We start from the raw sequence: 18,676 nt of genomic DNA, 5'->3' as shown, positions 1-18,676 counted from the left end.
CACGAGGACGGTGTAACCAGCAAGCAAAGCACGGGTTAGGAGTTAATGCGCAACGTTAACGACATTTTAACCTTGGTACAAGAGCAGCATGAGAGTGCGCTCGAGAATGCGCTCCACGAACGTTCTCAAATAATTTTGATCGTATGCGAAAGCTTGGACAGTGGCGCTTTTCCCTTATTATAGAAAATCTACTTTAGCGTCAGGCAAAGTGAATCGGTACGACGTGTATTACGAGTGTTATGCAAACGCATATAAAGTTTGTAAAGTACTTACATAGGTACTGAAATTAGCTGCCACCTGGAAACCTTCCGATATCAACGTCAAAGCCAACGAGAGAATTTAAATTATTCTTGTAAAATGGTCAAACGAATGAAAATGTTTAACGTGGAGAGCGCAAAGATATTTTAAAGAGCAAAAAAAAATATATATATAATGCAACAATGTGATTACTAACGTCGGATAAGTCATAACTTGCGAGAGATAAAATAATTCAATAAATTCTTTTTCCGTCCGTTTGACAACATTTTTGTTTTTGTTTCTTTTTATTTTTTATTTTCATAAATGCATGAAATTAATGATTTATAACGAATCACAAAAATATATCGTCTATAGATGTAACTATATAGTATTCTTTTTATCACGATGGTTACCTCGAAATCGGTTTATCACGTTTCTTTTCTGTTTTTCTTTGTTTTTCGTTTTTCTAATACATTATAAATACGCTTACAATCGAAACATCAAAGGAAGATATATTTTATGAATCCTGTCCGAAGTGTTAAGCGACGATTTTATCTTGATGTAAAGACTGAGCTAGAGACGGGGAAAGAGAATTTTTCGTCGGTGACAAATATCATGCAACCGTATCGGAATATCAAATAAACCGCTTGAAAATCGCATCTTCATATTTTACAGGCCATATCTCGACGTATACCTAACATACACATATACATAACATGCATATATATACATACATATATAATACACATATACACACACACACACATATATATACAAATATACATAAGTAATAGAGGTATGAACATGTATAAATGAACGTACACATATTTGTATACATATTTATGTAACATAGCTAATATGATAAAAAAAAAAAAAAAAAGAAGAGAGAGATAGAGAGAGACATATTTACATCGATGAACTAGTCGGATAAAAGTGAAAAGACTTGAAACGTTTCACGGTCGATGTTATGAGATTTAAGCTGTTGATAACGAGCCACACACAAAAGTTCCACGTTATAACGGTATGCACAATGGCCAGTGTCACCTGAAAACTGGAGGTAAAAAAAAAAAAAAATAGAAACAAAAAAAGAAAAAAGAAAAAGGTTCACTCTCGTTTGGTAGCCTCAGTGAGCGAGCGAAGTTCTCTCTCTCTTTCTCTCTCTCTCTCTCTCTCTTTATCTCAATCTCTCTCGCACTTCTTCTCTTAGTGCTTGCCAACGAGGATAAAAAGACTTTCGTGACCCGCCCGAGATTAGTATCTTTCTGTGCTCGCTCGTTTTATCGATCCAAAGAGAGAGGAGCTACAACGCGTCCGTCTTCAAATTGCACTTGCTTCTCCTTCCTTCCTTCCTTCCTTCCTTCCTTCCTTCCTTCCTTCCTTTCTTTCTCATGTTTCTCTTATCTCTCTCATATCCCCTTTCTTTCCTTCTTTTTTTTTCTTTCTGTCTTTCTGTCTTTCTTTCTCTTTTTCTCTCCCTTTCGTTCTCTTACTTCTTTCTTTTTTTCCTATTTCCAATGTGGATCCTTTAATTTTCCGTATGTACTTCTAGAATTTTCCGTTTTGTACTGACTAGAAATTCGATGAAATTTGTCCGACAATTTTTCTCGCGAATTTATCAAACGTTAGATAGTTCGTTAGACTCGATGAATTTTTATTCGATCGTTTTCTTTTTTTATATTTTTTGAAAAAAATGTACAATTATTCAAATAGCTATTTGCACGTTACTCAGTCTTGAAGTTAATCCAAGAGAAAGAAAGAGAGAAAGAGAGAGAAAGAGAGAGAGAGAGAGAGAGAGAGAGAGAGAGAGAGAGAGAGAGAGAGAGAGAGAGAGAGAGAGAGAGAGAGATGATTAGAAGTAATCATTTTATAAATTATAAATTATCGAGGGATATTTTCTTCACATTTACGTTTTTTTTATCTCTATTTCTTTCTTCGTTTTCTTTCTTTCTAAAGTTCGTAACTTAATAAGTGTCGTCTAAGTCTTTGTCAAAAATAAAAGAAAATGTCGTAATAAAGACGATATTACATGGGGGGAGGGATGCGATACGAGAGAAATTCTGACACTTCGTACGGAAACACGGCAGATACATCTCAGAAGTTATGTTAATCCAATTATGGGATGGAATCGGATATGTACATATATGTACATGCCATATACACGTGCACGCTCGTATATGTATATAATATCATTGCCGAAGCTTGAGTATTCAGACGAATTGAAATGGATTCGTCTGAAGGAAAATGTGATAAGCAGACACGAGATTGTAGAATTGTACGATACAATTGATGAATAAATTTTCTTGTGAATCGATTTAAAAGTGAAACGGTTAAAGGTATTTTTTTTATAAGATGCAATGAGATCGGTGTTCTTTAAAAAAATAAAGAAAAACGAAATAAATAAAAAGAAAAATACCAATTACAAACTAAAGCGTGCGTTGTTTAAAAACTTTAATTAGTCCTACGTATATAATTAATCAAACTTTACAATATCGATGGTGTGACCCAACATTTGTTTATTTGTAAAAGTGTAAACGAACGCAAACAGAACGAATGATTAAATCAACATGAATTTAAATTAAACGTTCTACGAATGATAAAACGGCTGACAAATAGGTACCGAGCGACGACCGCGACATGGAATCGAGTTTGTTATAAATCATCGAATCGAGATTAAAATTTTCAACAATGTAAACGGATATAATAACGTTGGGAATACTATATATAATATATATGCACAATACAAATGTCACGAATCTATTTGTAGAGATTCCGGACACTGTCTTTGTTAATTCAAATATAATATTGGTAGTATATAATACAGATTGCTATTTATTTTGAGAGAGTACTTTTTGAAATTTTTGATCAGTATTTTTAAATAAATAAGTCAGTATTCCATAATCAAATATCAGTATATAATTATAAGTAGTCACAGTAAATTGATTAAAATATTTATAAATATAATAAACCATGATGTAATATAATCAAAAATTGATGTTAGCATTTATAATAAAAAATTCAGAACGTATACATCCTAATTAATAAAACATTATATTATTTTTCTGGATACCATTTTATTTTTATGTATTAATATTTTATTACGAGTATATTTGATCAGATATACTTTGTAATAGAAGTTTTCTATATTACGTATATCCAATTTTTGTTTATTAGAAATATTTTCAAAAACCTAAAATCGTTTTGTTTAATAAGAATTACACGAGTTGATGCAGGCAATACTGCAACGCCGGTTCAACTCGAAGTAGATGCGAAGCAAGCTTCAGCACTCTACATAGTTTCAAAAATCAAGCTAATATTTGGAACTACTCTATGAGTAGTTTATCAGATATTAAGCTGATAAGAACAGATACTACACTTTGATCTTAGCCATAAGGCCGAGAAGCGATACTCCTTACGTTTTGAATGCATATTATCAATATATTTCGGTCTAAAAATGATCATGGGAATCATACGCCACATAGCGGTAGAAAAGTTCAACTTTACTACTAGAACAAGTAGTTAGGGTAACAAGATTATATTCGAAACTAAATATAAATAGAACATAACTAGATATAAATAAAAAAATTGTTATATCTATATGTTTAACGAAAAAAATAATTCATAAATTTTTCATCTAAATGAAATAAAAATAAAAAAAGGAGCAAGATTAAAGATTGATTCGTTCATAGTTTCCTTGATTACGTTTATGGAACTCGATTTAAAGGGATTGAGTATTTGTTACATAACGAAATTGATATAAATTTGTCTGCTCTTCTTTTTCCAAAAATTTTTATAATTTTTTCGTAATAACGATATGATAAATCGCACAACACTGTATCGTAATACCATTCGTACATGATAAGATGTTTCTTATCATTCTTTTCGTAAATTATATTCTTACGAAAGGAACGAATATACAAGGTTGTCCGTGGATTCGAAAATATTAAATTACAGTGAATATTTTTGTTATTATTAGAAACAATTTTTGTTTATACGAAACGAATTTTTATTATTCGATTAACTTTTGATTTTTGGAATATGAAATATATGTGGTAACATTATATATATTGCATAATACGGACAGTACAAATATGAGGAAAACAAGTATTCGCATTCAATCATTTTCGTTCGCGTTCGTTGCGTTTGTTTTTTATATATTTGAAAGTCAAATGAAAATTTAAAAGCAGAACGGCCCTTCGGATACCGTTAAGAATCTTTTTCCACGAGTAACATTATTTTGACTATTACTATAAAATTGTTATCGTTTCTATCGCATATACAATTCTGTTTAATATTCGAAAATATCGTCATTTTGTTACTGAATATTATAATCGATTTTAACTGATCTTTGTGAAGTATAACTTGCTTTTTTTTATATATAAATTTCAACTTCGACTATTTAAAAAATAAAATCAAACACGTAAATACACTTACGAATTTTTAATACGAACGTAAACGATTTGAAAATATGAATTTTTAATACGAAAGATAAAAAGAGATTTTAAAGAATTGCACTATACATCACATAGTAATTTCGAAGAATAAACCGTCTCTTGCAGATTTTGTTACGTCGGGGACATAAGAGGACTTTCGTGCCTTCGTAAAGGAAAAGGAAAACAAAAATATGTATAACAGCGTAGGACGTAGGACGTTAAACGTCCTGTGGTTATTCAGAATAGCATGGTAGACAAATTTATTATAGGATGGCGTACATAGGTGGTGTGCATCGAAGTAACGAGCTTAAGCTCCGTTTTCACGTATGCTTCGGGAGAGTGGTCCGCCAAGGTGGTGTCGGTGAGCTAAGTGCGATTAACCGCCCTTATGCTCCTCTGCACTGCGGTCTAACGCTTCTCTCTGTCTCTGTCTCTCTCTCTCTCTCGTTTCTCTGGTCTCTCTCACTCTGCTTTCCTTGAGGTCGTAAGGTTATCCAGAGAGCTCGTACGGCACGTATGCAGACCAACGAAGCTGCCCCAAGGGAAACGTGACCTTCGACATGTCCTTGGCGTCACCACCTTGCAACACGTGTGCTTGATGGATAAAAGAATTAACGACTGGAACTATCTCTTGCCAATTTTTTGCACTCTTGCTTATAATAAAAAACTTTCCCCTTTTATTATGCATCCATCTATAATAATTAAAACGATAACTAATATTTCTTGTTATTTTATTAAAAAGAAAAGTTCGTATAAATGAACGTATGCATTTGAACGGTTTCATTTCGGACATTTTATTTTCTATATTTGGCTTGACAGAAAGGTATAAAAATAATTGAAAAATTGTCTTTCTCAATTTCTTTTTTTTTTTTTTTTTAGTTTTCTATACGAGTATAGATACTATTAATTGTCATTAAGATCGGTGTTTTTATTATAATTACATGAATATCGAAAAGAAATTTTCTGAGTCTGACTACAAGGGTGAAAATGCGTATTTCCTTAGAAAGGTTCTGACCTGACGATAGAGAAAAGCATACGGTCTACGGTTTTTATGGTATTTCCTATCGAAAGTGGCTGAGTTGTCGCAGGTGCGAGTTCGTTCATAGTAAAAAAGAAAGAGAAGGGAAAAGAATTCTCGGATGTCCGATGTGGAAGAAAAAGAAAAAGAAGAAGAAAAAGAAAAAGAAGAGAAAGAAGAAGAGGAAGAAGTAGAAGAGGAAGAGGTAACGAGAACGAGGGTCGAGAATCACGGTAGGGTCAAAGGTTATCTACGAGGGGACCCCAGTGAGTTCGTATACAGTCTATGCACCCCACAGAGAAGAGCAGTCTCGAGGGAACGTGACCTTCGATACCTTAGAGAAACTTTCGAGAAATCTTGAAGAAAGCACGAGGTGAGCAACCTCGACAGGTATATACATAGTGTGTGTGTTTGTATGTGATAATTATTACTTAATTATTCCTCATAATTGATCTAATTACTTCGTAATTACGTAATTTGAATAATGTATTCATATTAAGTTGTATCTTTATGATAAATTGCTATAATTTTACAAAACTTTCCTAATCTATATATATATATATATATATATATATATATATATATATTATTGCAAATACTAATATGTGTGTGTGTATATATAACTATAAAAATATATATAATATATATATATATGTATATATATTAAAAATTATAAATATGTATTAAAAATTGTTTCACAGTTATGGATGTATCCTACAAACATATAAATAGCATAGAACGATCGAAATCCTTGGAAATAACTCTTATACGATTCGAACATGACATGTTCGATAAAAGAAAAATCACAGACCGAAAGGAGAATCGAACTAGCCGGGATACCAAGAACTTGGGAAAAACGATCGAGGTTGATCGCTTTATCGTAAGATCGAGAGGCCGTTTACGAATTTACGGAAATCAAGATGCATTTTTCAAGAGGCTGCCGTACGCCTTCCTGCGATATTTCAAAACGTTTTTCATTGGCATCTTGACAACGTCCGGACCCGATGTGACCCCATATACGAAAATTGATTTAAATTTCCCGCCGGAGTTCTCTCTCTCTCTCTCCCTTTCTCTCTCTTTTTCTGTCTCATGAATATTTTTTTTCTTCGTTCAATTATGTTTGATTAGTTCATGAACACGATGAATATTTTTAACTACGTTTCATTTTAGTGTGTCATTAAAAAAAAAAGAAATTTATTAATTAATTATCACAGTAGTTATTGACGTTATCTACATATATCTCATCTTTATATCGTTTAACAATCGTAAAGATTAATAATGAGATATCAGTATTTATGGAAATTTTGCTATGGATATATTTCCTTTTCTTTTTTATTTATTTATTTTTTTTTTTGATCGAGATTACGTATCACGCTTGGCTATAGTAGGTACTCCACGTCGTTCTTATAATACAAGGGAAGGTTCCCAAGAGTCGGAAATTCTGATGTTAATGAAAGTTCGTGAATATATATAGCACATCAAGTTATCCGAAGAACAATTTTTTTTCGTCAGAAATTCACTTTGAAGAGAAGGGAGAAGGGCGGAAAAGATGAAAGTTTTTAAGTTTTATGTATTTTTCTTTTTCATTTTATTTTTGATTTTTTTTCGATGGAACTAAGATGCAAAGCATATATGATAGAATAGGAAAATGAAAATAATAAAGAAAAAGAAAAAAGAAAACTTTTTGTCTGAAAGTTACATCTTTAAAAATCTATTCGAATGATTGTGAGATAAAAGAAGAAAAATATCTTTAAAAAAATACTTGCATCTCTAATTAAGATACACACAATGTTGTATACAATATGTGTATGTATACAAAGACGATTTTCTATATTTTATATATATATATATGTTATGACTTAAGTCATGTCTACGTATTGATTTTTCCTCGATAGGAGTATCGATCGAATCAGTATGATTAGTATGCAAATTGTGTAAATTCGACGATAACGATGCAAAGAGCACGGTCTCTCGGTAATGGCCAGTGTGGAGAGTTTCGGCATCGTGTCTGATCATGCCTATGTAATACCTATATCGTACCTACATACACAGATTAGAACATTTAAATGCGTTATACCTAATATCTATGTTATTTATGGTACTTGGATTATAAAGTACGGTTCTACGGTTTTATTAGAAACATTACACGTGTAGGAACACAAAAAATTATTAATTGAAATTACAATCAAATTAGAATAAAATGATATAATGTTGTAAGTGGGTAAATTTTATTATTGTCCTTTTATGAGAATATAGAGAAAAAGAATATAGTACCATATTTAAAAAGAAACATTGATGTGCTTAAAACTTCAAAGAAAAAGTCGATTTTGAAATAATATATATATTTAGTTATTTTCATTTAAACATTAAATTTCGTGGTATATATTTGCATAATATTTAAAGTTACAATTGTCTTTTTGTTGTCTTCCTTTTTTTTTCCTTTCATATTTTTCTATAATAATCCGAAAATTGTTCACGTATCATTTTATTTTTTTATACGAAAGTTCTCCTCCATCCTTCACAGTTAGTTGGTTGCCTAAAAAAAGAAAATAAATAAAAAGAAAAAGAAAAAGAAAAAGAAAAAAGGTAAATAAAACCTGAGAAATTCAGAAAATTTTTAAAAACGATTTTACTACTGCTAATTGAATTTCCGTTCATAAAAAGTATCATTTCTAACATAACTGGATATATATGTATATATATATATATATATATATATATATATATATATATATATATCCACAAAGTTTCATTAAAATCAGAATTTCCACTAGTCGAGAACGTTCCCTTGTTAGCCAAGCAATCCTTCCCTCCCATTCACCCCATTCTTAGTGCAACAAACTCGCAAGCCGAAAGAGTAATTGCAAGGAAGACCGAGGGCAATGCAAATTCTCCATGACAACGGTCGATTGATTGCCTTATCGCAATCTGTGAGACGGTCACGAAAGGTTTCGGGTAAACGAGTAGCAATTTAGGTCTCTCGCTATCTAGTTTCGGTTTAAATAGCGACTGCGAGGCTCAACAAGTGGCCGTTTCGCAACGACTCCCGTTATTATTTTAATGAAAATAAGAAGAAAATTAATGGTCCACCACGTTCATTATATCCATTCGTATCTTCTCTTCTTTCTAATATCCAAAAATCAAAAAAATAAGAAAAAAGAAAAAGAGAAGGAAAAACAGGAAATAAGAAAAAAAAAGAGAGAAATCTTTCAACGATTATCTTGAAACACATTTGAAAACGCGTAAAATCACCGTTTCTCGATATAAAGGAAACGTTTCACGGATCGTTTCACCCTATACTGTCTTATTTCGTAGAAATAAATAAGCGATATCGGGTGTCCACGGTATATGTTGGTTTCTTTCCATCGTGAACACAGTCGTGGATTTCTTCCTAGAAAGCCATTTCTCAAATATTGAAAACTACCGATTCAGAAAGGGTGGAATCCAGCGTGCAAGAGAAAAGTACTTCTTTTATTGAACCGAGAAGAGAGAAAGATAGAAAAGGAAAAGAGAAAAGGAGAGAACGTGGTCCAGTAGTTCGATCGAGTCTCAGTAGGAAAGAATTTTTGCCTTTTCCTTACGCGCGTAACCATGTGAATATACATACTAACTTGCGTATATATAAATACACGCACACATACACAGACAGACAGATAGACACACATGTACACGCATACGTGTGTTTAGAAAAGAGACGTCGGAAAGTTTCCATCGTGGTTCAAGAATGCAGACACGTCTTAGGTGCAAAAAGAAATCGAAATCCCCGTCCGCAAGGTTCTATTCGATAAGGGAAAAGCACTGTTGCTTTCTTCGCACGATCAGCATGCTCACGCCATGGACGTCTACTATATAGATATACATATAAATAGTATATACTATATAAAGACGGCAAACGTAAAGTCTCGGTTCCAAGACCGAGCGAGCGTGCTGAGGATTGAGAATCCGATTTTAGCTTTGCCTGAAAATGCATCGTATCAGTCGATTGACTCTTTATTTTGATCGGTCTATTTAAATTATTTTATATGATACTACGGCCAGTAAGTTTCTACTATGATACTTTTTCAATGGTTTTTCTCGAAAGAACGTTTTACGTCAGAAAATATTTTTATGTATTAAGTAATACGATTTATTTCTGTGTAATACGTTTTAAAACATTTTATGTAAGATTCGGAAGATAAGTGGATACCTCTATTCTATAGACGTTTGTTACGTTTATCCTAAAATTGTATACTTTTTGTTTCCGTTTACAATAAGTTTACATTTTATTCTTTCCCTTTTTTTCTTTCTTCTTATGAAACTGTTTGCCACCAGTTGTAACTGTTCTTTTTTAAATTCATTATTCTCTTTCCACGTTTACATTTTATGAGTGATAGACAGCGTACCATTCCTCTTCGTTTATAAACTTGTTACTGAAAACCAACAAATTTTAATTTATTTCATTCTCCTTTTCCATGAACGTGTATTTTTATATACATACATACATACATACATACATACACACACACATACATATATACATACATGTATATAAATTTTCTTTTGTGATTTGTTCAACTGAACTAAATATTCATTTAAACTTTGGCATCCACGTACTATTCAGTTTGCGAAAATTAATAAAACAAGATTGACATGCGAACACGAATAATCTTTCACGAGTTTATATTTTTCATAAAGAAAAATAAACACCGACAGATTCGACAAACGGATAGAGAAAGAAAGAAAGAAAGAAAGAGAAAGACAGAGATAGAGGAGACAGAGAGAGAAAGAGAGAGAGAGAGAGAGAGAGAGAGAGATAGAGAGAGAAATATTAAGCACATTCCGTCGCAGCTAAGCGAATCAAAATTATCCGAGAGAGTTTCGTGACAACTAATACACTTGGAAACATAATACAAGGGCCGAGATTAAGCAAACGCGTTCCGTTCATAATCCCGAAGAGTATTTGCATCCTGACGGTAGACCGTTTTGGTTTGGCGAACACCTGCGGTGAACCGTCTGTGGATGGCAACGGAAGCGAATCGAGATGAGAGTCTCGAGACAGAGAGTTGGTGAAGTGAAGGGGTAGTATAGTGGGGCGAGGAGTAGGATATAGCAGGTGGAAGGATGGGAAGTTTTGTCGAGCGAATCCCAGATCGAGAGGTTGTCCTGGAGCGTGCATCGCTTTCGGAATGCATTAGTGTCACTTAAGCCACCGGGGACGCGTCTGCGATACCACCCCTTTTCCTTCTCCTCCTCTCACCCTCTCCTTTCATCCTCCACCCGTCGATGGAACGAACAATCTCTCGCCCCCACGAGCCTCCCAAAGCTTTCCACGAGCTTCTACATTTAAATATATATCTGCAGAAAGGATACGAACAATGGAGCAGCCTTGTCTCACTTCGTTTCGAGATATTTATAACAGAAATGCTTTCCTATGAGATTTCTGAATCGTACAATCATATTCTTTGCTTGTGTATACATACATATATACGTACATATATATATATATATATATATATATATATATATATATATATATATTTATGTATATAAAGATAGGGTAATTCAGGGTGAGATGGCATTACCGGTGAGACGACACGCTCTTATATTTTCTAGTCATATAGCGAAATTTTGAGATATTTTAAGGTATTGCTACGATTGATAATTGTTAATAAAATTCATAAACGATACTATCTGTTTGTTTTTAATTAAGAAATTAGGTAAGTTAGCAGTAATATAGAAATACATTATCATTAAAAATTTCTTGGTTTTCCTTTGAAACATAATTTACTAATAATTAACTAAAAAATAATGACTTTCTCTGAATACAGTGCATTAATATAATATTTTAAAGTAATGTTTATATATAATCGGGAGATGAGATATTGTTGTTTATATAAATATTATTACAGAACAAACGAGTCGTTACTCCCCGACTCTCGGGCTAGATGGATCAATTTTTTCGGGAATAATTAGCTATCATAAAATAAAAAATAAAGAAGTTTTATACGAGCAGAAGAAATAATTTTTTTTCCTAAAAAAGAAGAAATAATTTTTCTCTTCTAAAAAAAAACTGTTTTTTTTACTTGGGTCATGACTTCTTGAATCGACGGGTTATCTCACTCGAACAATATGAGTGACATGAACTCTTGCATGAGAAATAATCGCTTTTCTTTTTTTACAAATATCGAATTTACCTTTTCTCATCCTGATATTATAATTTTTGAAGTATTTCTTTTGTACAAATACATTTTTTCTTGAAATATCGATTAAAGTTATAATGATATAAAGTTATAATGAAGATTCAAAAAAAGGAAGTGGGCCATCATTCTTAAAATTACCTTACATATAAGAGATGTTTCATATTTTTATTATCGAATTGTAAGAATATCGAAAATGATATTGACACCTCCGTATTTTAAGACTTAAAATTCTCAATAATTTCTTATAGTTTTATAAATGAAATAATTCCAATTTATTAATCCTTACAGGTTTATTTCCTTGAATCTTGATACTTAGTATTAAACGATAGAAGCATGGCGATAAAAGAAAAAAAACATTCCAATGTTGGAACATTCCACGTGCTCGTTCACTCTAGATGAAATATTTGTTAAATTCACGACATTTCGTACCCCATGTTCCTTCCCTTTATTTTTCATTTTAGTATCACTGGAATGTTTCACACTGGCAAGAAATTGAATAAAATCTGAATGAGAGAATGAGATAAGAGATACATATACGAATATGCATATACATACATCCATACATACATATATATATATATGTGTATGTGTATACATACAGAGAAAGAGAGAGTGAATGAACTCTATTCGTCTGTCTTTGTTTATATATATATACATACCCGATGCTATGCAGAATCGGTTTTCCTGCCTGAAGAGGAAGTTTAAGGAGCGAATACCAGACCAAACGCGTGCATAACTTTCAGTGTGTATTAACGTCGCATAAGCCGCAAGGGAACGCGTCTGGAATACCTACAAGGCGTACATGATATTGTTCCTCTCCAAAATACGTCATCGATATGTCTCAGTTCCTCAAAACCATAAAGATGCCATGTTTAATAACGGAGAATTAATAATTATTTGGAAAACCGTCGTACTCGTGGTTTCTCGTGTTATCGTTTACTCGCCAATTTCTATCATCTATTCATTCATACTTATAAAATATGAATATTAACGAAATTTTATGCGATAAACTATTTTTTACTTTTCTTTTATTATATATATCTTAGAACGTACGTGATATGATCGTTTTCATTGTAATTCAAAATTCTTTAACGATGCATTCGTTTAATTTGAAATATCTCCATTTTCTTTTTTTACATGAATAAATTTCCTTCGACAGAGATAGACAAATTTTCTTTTGACATAGAATAAAGAAACAAATGAATATATCTCTCTTTGCAAAACCTTAATCGTTCATTTGCCGGTTCTTTCATCTTAATATGAAACTACAGGAAATTTTCTTCTTTTGTCAACGTTTCTACGCTTTTTAAGATACAATTTCTCGTAGTACTAAGAGAAAAGGGAAAGGAAAAAGAAGGAGGAAAAGAAAAGAAAAGGAAAAAGAAAAGAACAGAAAAGCGAAGTACGTACTCCTTGAAGAGAGTAAAGAAAGGAAGAAAAAAAAAAGTAGTAGGTAGAAAGAAGGAAGATGGGCAAGTTCCTGCAGCTTTTGTAGGCGCGTCGTTGCGAAACGACTTGCGAGTTCGCGTTGCGTGGTTCGCGAATTCACGATGGAGGACGTCGCACGAAAGAAAAGTCTTCTTTGCAATGGAGACGGATAATGGCGCTTGGCTGTAACTTTTCTCGCCAAGTGAATAGATGTGAAAGAGAAAAGAAATAAAACGGTACAACCTTGAAATGGTAGACTAAATTTCAAAACTTATTGCTCGATGTACCGCAAATCTTTTTTCGAATATTATATATGTATATATTTAATTCATTCATTCGTACTTTTTTACCAAGTTGTGTGTTTTGATTGTATTATATAGATATATGTATATATATTGTAATTTCTACTAAAAAAATATATTAGTAAAGTTTAATTATACAAATGTGTACGAGCATATGTATTTCAACATGCGTCAACATAGTTGTACTTTTAAGCAAATTTAATTTTATATACTAATTGTAATTGATTTTATATATGAGCTCTGAGCCTTGCATTTTATAGAGAAATAATGTTGATTCGAATGAAATATGTAATGGCGAATTTATAGTATACGCGTATACTAAATATCGAGATTATTAATTAATCAGATGAAAACTATTCTTAAATAAGACTTGCAATTACAATTAATATTTGAGATTTATTGTATCCTATAAATTAATAATGTAACGATCTGAATGAGAAATGGCAAATGTTTATTCCGTAGAAAGTAGCACGATATTATCATTATTAATATTATTATTATTATTATCATCATCATCATCATCATCATCATCATAAAATAAAACATATTTATTATTTTAATATTTCAATAATGAAATAAAATATCTATTTCCTGTATAAATTAAACGAAATAGTTTTTGAATTCTTGTCTCTCTTCTTCTTTTTTAATATCATATGTACATATTTTGTATAATATTATATATACACATTCTAATTTCTAAATCGCACAAGAAATCCGATGTATCGTTGTTTTAAAAGAGAGGTTTGAAAAGAGAGGTTTGAGAAGAGAGAGATTTAAGAAAAGGTTTGAGAAAAAGGTTCGTTTGTTCCACCTACCATCTCTTTTTCAAGAATAAAGAAAGAGAGAGAGAGAGAGAGAGAGAGAGAGAGAGAGAGAGAGAGAGATTCAAGAATTGTCGAACGATTTTTAGACGAGAAATGGAATCGAACGGATATATTTTTTCTTTCTTTTTTTCTTTTTTTTACGACAGCGAAGAAAAGCATCGACCGGAGGCGTTTTACTTTTTAGGGAAGGGCCGACGAGTATATCCGCTCGCGATCCTACCAACAACGATTCGCGACGGTTTTCTCGAAGATAAAACGTCGAGTTGAAAATCCGCAGGAGGGAACGTTGAATGCACCGTGAAAGCTCCGCGAATACTACCGATAGCTGTCTTCCGGACAAGAGGCTTCTTAACCATTGGATGCTGCAAGGGGAACTCGTAAAGGATAAGATCTGAATCTCGATCTAAATCGTAAGAGAAGCCAATTCGGTTTATCTCCGTTCTTTCGGAACTTCGATTTTTACGAAAATCCGGAGATTTTCGTTTCATTTCCTTTTTTATTTTCCTTCTTCCTTTTTTTTTGTTCAAACACAGCTATCAACGTTTAATAACAACGATTATTTTATTACAGAGAAATGTTTTCCGAATCGCCGATCTTATTTTCTTTTAATTATAAATTTCCGATCGAACAATGTTTGTACAAAGATCTATATATACTATTAATTTTTTCGAAGAAAAATGTTGGACCTCAAATTTTTAATATTTTTCAATCGTCCAGTCAAAAGGAAAGCGAAACAATCACGAAGAAAGGTCGAGCTGGATGAGTTTTTATCGAAGTGTACTCGCGCGTATAGCGAAAGAGATCGTACTATGAAGGAACAAAAATGTTTTTTTGATAAGAAAAATGCGATAATGACCGAACTGATCCGATTCGATCCCAGAATTATTTTGTATGCCGAACGAGAGTGCTCGTTTCAATAAAACCAATTGTGTCTATTGTAGCCGACCGCGATCGATGGAAAACGAATTATCGATAACGGAGAAGGGGGAGGGCAGGGGGAGGAGAGCGGAGAAGGAAAAAAGAAAAAAAAATATAACGAAAGAGCAATCAGGATGCTGGCTCGTCAACGCTATTATTCGGCTTTTTTCCCGATTCTATTCCGTTTTTTCGATAATTACCATTTAATCGCATATCGCATTAATAAAAACAAAAAAAAAGAAAAAGACTAAAAAAAAAGAAACAGAACGACAAAAAGAAAGAAAATTGCCAACAACGAGATAAATCCGATGACGTCACGTTTGTATTTCGGTGCATTTTATTTATCGATTTGATTCAACCGATTATTTCGGATTCAAACGAGTATTCCCCGCTTGCTTCCAAGAGATTTCTCTTTCGGAAATCATCGACCTAAACAAATTTATTTGGAAATTTTCCAATGTTAACGTGAAGTCTATTCAACGTAAAAAATTAGAGGTCGAAGTATCGTATAATAATCTGCGAAACGTGAAACGATCTTTGTTAACAAAATTAAAAAAAATTTTACGACAAATGGAAGAATTAGTAAGAAAAGGAAAGAAAAGGAAAGAAAAGAAAAAGAAATTAATTAGTTGGCTAACATTGTGAAAAAAAGTAGTAAAACTTATCTCGTGAATATACGTATTGGAACAAGAGAACTTACAAAAAGGATTCGAACGCGAAACGAGTGTTAACGTTAAACGAAAGAACTATAAAAATGAATCACCATAGACGAGAAGTCGGTACGATCTGAAATTTCAAAGTTTCGTGTGGAAGGAGGGGGCCCAAACGGTCGTGCACGCGTTAGAATTTCATTTAAACTTCGAAATTTGCGTGAGTACGAAACTTCGTAATTACGAGGTCGGATAAAATCATTGCAATTTATGCGCAATTACATATTTCAAGAAAAAGGTAACGTCGGAGGAGACTCCAAGAGAATTTCTCTTGCGACTCTGAGAAACGGAGAATTTAACTTTTCGACGATCTCGCTTTCGAAAGATAAAAAGAGAAAAGTTGCGAAACACAGAGAGAGAAAGAAAGAGATGATGGACAAAATCTACTCAATTTAACATTAATATTTTTTTATTTTTTTGTTTTGTTTTTTTTATCGTCATCGGTAAAATCTAACGATACTGTGATATTCGCGTCTCCCAAAAAAAAGAGAAAAGAAAATAAAAAAAGATTTTATCGGCAATTAAGCAGTCAAAATATCGTTCGTGTCGAAACGATCACCAAAAAAAATGTAGCATTTTTATTTCCAATTCTACGATAAATTGACGATCGAATGCAACGAGACTACCTTTCACTTCGCTGGCAATATAGACGACATATCGCGAACGCGTTAAACGCGTACGGGTAATACGTTGTAACGATCATTTTCTCTCTCTCTTTCTTTTTTTTTTTTATAAAATCGAGACCTATCTCTCGCAAATAATACTTCCCGATATATATATATATATATATATATATATATATATATATATATATATATATAATACGTATCGGATTTCCAACGAGATTCAATAAATATTTCTGTATTAACCTTTATATATACTCATACATACATACATACATACATATATATATATGTACATATCGATCACATTCGGATTCATTTAATGCAAGCGATGATCTTGTATATGTTTTTCTTGCTTTTTTTCCCCCAGAGATAGCTTTCGACACTCTTGGATAATCCGTTCGATTATATTGAAGTATTATTTTGTAATTTCAAAATAAATAATAAATGTTGCGCGTTGATAAGCTCTCCATTAGCACATCGGTTATAACTTTACGTTTAAATGTGTAAGATATAACATTTTCTCTCTCTGTTGGAAGAAACATATATATTTTACTCGAACGTCGGTCGTCGAGTTAACAAAAATCAGAACTAATGCTGTATTTTACGTAAAAATCCGAATGGAGAAACGGAAAATTTCATGTGCAACGTGAATTTACGTTCTTTTCTCTTCTTTTTCCTTTTTTTTTCGCGACATGAGCACGAAATAGGAAAGAGAAGGAGAGAGAGAGAGAGAGAGAGAGAGAGAGAGAGAGAGAGAGAAAGAGAGAGAGAGAGAGAGAGAGAGAGGAAAGGTCAGAGAAAGAAGTCGAATCGTGCTGGCTCGATTACGAGTCAACTGAGAATTTGTCGTGAGTAATTTTTACGACAGAAAAAAGTGGAAAAAGAAAAAGAAAATGAGAGAAAAGTGGTAAGAAGAAAACAAACGAGTCATAAAGAAAAAAAATGAAATTAAAGAGAGAGAGAGAGAGAGAGAGAGAGAGAGAAAAGAAAAAGAAGCGGCGGATTCATTTCCGACATAATCGTAAGAGCTGCTTCGTAGCACGTGACGACTAATGCAATTTCCTTGTAAGATGTATAAGCTAGCAAGAAAAACCTGAGAGAGAAAGGGAGAAAAAAGAGGGTTGAGAGAGGGTGAGAGGTCCTAGAAAATTCAAAGGTTGAGGAAACGAAAGCAAGAATAAAATAGAACGAATCCACTTGTTCTATGCTAATTTCAATGACACGTTATCGTTTTAGTCACGTGGATCCCATAATCGCATTAACTCTGAGTATTTTTCTTTTTTTTCTTTTTCTCTTTTTCTCTCTCTTTCTTTCTCTCTCTCTCTTTTTTAAATAAATCTTACATTTTCATGAATTTTTGTCAAGGATGATAACACCGTAGATAAGATGAAATTAATTTATGAAAAATGATGTTATTTGTCAAATAAAAATTATCATTTGTAATTTCATATATGTAAGAAAGAAAACGAAAACGAGAACAAAAACTAAACAAAACGAAAAAGAAATCTAATTCAAAGCTAACAAAATGTACTCGACATTATCATTCATACTATAAAATAGTAGAAAGTACACAGATGTGTGTCAGTAGAATTATTGATTTTTCAAAACTGGCAAATGTTGATGCTCACTTTACACGTATTGATAAACATGCGCATGAAAGTATTCACTTTTGATACGATTCACTCTCGATGCGCATGAAAGTATTCACTCTCGATACAAAATTATTCGTCATAGATCGTATCCGATAAAAAGCCGTGGCGTGAAAAGGAATTTCAGTGGATCTGATTGAAAATGAAAAAAAAAAAAAACAAAACGAAGAGAGAAAAAGAAAAAAGAAGGGAAAGAAAAAGAATTAAAAATAAAGAAAACGAGAGAGAAAGATTGAATGCATATTGAAGGATCGAACACGCTTAACTCTCTTTCGCGATATAAGCTTTGTGCGAAAGCAAAGATAAATTAAAAACGTTAAATTCGAACGAGAAAACGCATCCCTGATCAATTTAC

General features: G+C 32.5%; 1 protein-coding gene and 1 non-coding gene across 6 annotated transcripts in view; both read right to left on the bottom strand.

Annotated features, from left to right (window-relative positions):
- LOC127061369 (prolyl 4-hydroxylase subunit alpha-2) overlaps positions 1-18,676 on the bottom strand; it is a 286,159-nt gene that overhangs the window by 77,975 nt on the left and 189,508 nt on the right. The gene's annotated exons all lie outside the window — the stretch shown is intronic.
- On the bottom strand, positions 3,449-3,641 carry LOC127072146 (U2 spliceosomal RNA). Its single transcript, XR_007785319.1, has one exon. It is a non-coding gene; the product is annotated as a U2 spliceosomal RNA (small nuclear RNA).

This window comes from Vespula vulgaris, chromosome 1, assembly GCF_905475345.1.
Source record: "Vespula vulgaris chromosome 1, iyVesVulg1.1, whole genome shotgun sequence".
Taxonomy (NCBI): domain Eukaryota; kingdom Metazoa; phylum Arthropoda; class Insecta; order Hymenoptera; family Vespidae; genus Vespula; species Vespula vulgaris.
The sequence above is the reverse complement of the archived record's forward strand: the minus strand, read 5'-3'. Positions and strand labels throughout refer to the sequence as shown.